The 2319-nt window shown below is 40.7% G+C and overlaps 1 pseudogene; it reads right to left on the minus strand.

The window, feature by feature from the left end:
* Positions 1 to 745: 745 nt before the first annotated feature.
* Positions 746 to 1189, minus strand: LOC102821824 (annotated as a pseudogene).
* Positions 1190 to 2319: the final 1130 nt, after the last annotated feature.

Here is a 2319-nt window from a genome sequence, read left to right on the forward strand (position 1 = left end):
CTGTGGGACATATAGCACCCACCTGCCTACATTTTCCTCCTCCAGGGATCATGGGCAGCTGCTTTCCCACTGACAGCTGTCCATGCAGCCATCAGACCAGACTGACTGAAATGGAAGAAGTGGGATGTGTGCCACAAATGACTGTTTTTACAGTCTTCGAGGCGATGCAGTCCATGGGTTGCTACTTTACAAAACTTTTGTCTCTTTTGCCTTTTTTATTGGGAGACAAGTATTGTAAGTATTTTTCTGGATTCCTGTGCATTACCTGGAAATTGCCTTTCTCATGATGAGCTGATGTCCATAAGAAGACCACATTTCCAAGTACCCTAAATTGCATGTCCCTGTCAAGGGATCTACGAGGTGGTACAGAACACAGAGTTAACAAGTATGTCCTCTATAATCCTACCAAGGAGTCCATAGGGACACGTGAGCCACATAATATATACATACATCAATATCTATATTTCATAACGAAATTTCAGAAATGCTCCTTGATCCAGCATGCCTTCCATTAATGAAAACACATGGTATCAACTAAAAATTCAAAGTAGAAAATAACAGGATCATGAAAGGGTTAAGAGTTTCCAGTTCTCTTTTCAATTAGCTTTTGAAATTAAAGACATAGAAAATCGAGGATAAAATGCCTCCTGGCCTTTCTCCTCTAATTTCAAAATCCCCTTTGTGACAATCCACATTTCTGTGTGGCTCTACCTGCTGAAGACTGCTTTTCCAAATGACGACCAGTCTAATTCTCACTTTCCACTTCCCTAGCCTCTGCCGAATCCCTTAGATCTTTGGTTGCATTCTCCAGCTTCTTTTTCTTCTTTGCCTTTTGTTCTAGGTTAAACTGGGCAATCTCTTCATTTTTCTCTGTGATGTATTTTAGCAGTGAATTGCTCCTCCTGGCTAAGAGCTTCACGTCCTCGGTGTTAATTGTGCTTCTTTTTGCGTATCTGGCAAACATTTCAAGGTCTTTTGCAAAATTTTCACACTGTTGAAAAGTCACCTCTGAAATCACCGCAATGGTTTGTTTGCTGAACTGCATCTCTTTGTCTGATGTCACTTCCTCGCAAAGACAACCAACAGTGTAGTGAACTGCTGCCTTTAGCCTCTGTTGGTAAGAGAATCGCTCTTGCTCCTCAGCAGAAAGAGGCGGAGGCCGGGCTGGGCCAGTCGGATTTTTGGCCATTTCACTTTGGGTCCATGACATGTACTTTTTTTTTTTTTTGCAGATTAGTTTTCTCCAGCTCCTTTTTTTCCTCTTTTCCCTATTCTTGAATGGACTCTCCAACCTCCAACTCTCTTTGTGCTGCTCTGTGCTGGCTTCTTCTGCCCTCACAATGACTTTCAGTTTGAAGTCCGTGGTGTAGGACTTGAGTTTAATTCCTGACATGATCCTAAAGGAGTCTAATATTTACATTTATAAACTAAAAAAAAAAAAAAAAAAAAGCCATAAGTGCAGTTCATCAGAGTTCAAATTCATCAAAAGTCTGAGACAACCCGTATGTACTTCCAAAAAATATCAGTCACTGAAAACCCTGTAGAACACAAGGGGTTTCTACGGTTCAATATCCCCTTGGCAGCAGCTAGTTTTTTACGTAAGTTCCAGGAGGACAGGGATCTTCCTTCCCTGTCTGGTTCAATGTTGAATTCCTAGTGCCTAGGAGAGTGTCTGACACACAGTAAACAATAAATATTAGTTGAAGGGATGTTGGAGTGACAAAAAGGGTAATCTGAAAGGACTGATATGGTGGATTGCATTTTGCCCCTCCTAAATGTCTATTGGAATCCTAACCCCTATAACTGTGGATGGATTCTTGGGGTAGCACTGTGGGTTAATGCCCTGGACCGCTAGACCAGTTTAAATCACAAGGTCAGCAGTTCAAGCTCACCAGCCACTTCTTGGAAATCCTATACAGGGTTGCTATGGGTTGGAATAAACTAGCTTGATGGCACTTAACAACAACAACAACATACCTGTAGATGGACTCTTGGTGTGACACTGTAGGATCAGCACTGAACTGTGAACCACAAGGTCAGCAGTTCAAACCTACAGCTGCTCCTTGGAAACCCTATATAAGGTCACTATGAGTTGGAACTGACTGAACAATAGGAACAATATCCAAGGACACAATTCCATCTAGAAATAGGGTTTTCTTGGTTATGTTAATGAGATCAGATCAGTGTAGGGTGCATCTTAAATATTTTTTTTTTCTTAAATGTTTTATTTTGAATGATGTGATAGTTTACATGGGAGAACAATAGTTTTACATTCATTCTATCGTATATCATCTCAGCATCTTAAATATTTTTATATCT

Source organism: Chrysochloris asiatica, unplaced genomic scaffold, assembly GCF_000296735.1.
Source record: "Chrysochloris asiatica unplaced genomic scaffold, ChrAsi1.0 scaffold00087, whole genome shotgun sequence".
Lineage (NCBI taxonomy): Eukaryota > Metazoa > Chordata > Mammalia > Afrosoricida > Chrysochloridae > Chrysochloris > Chrysochloris asiatica.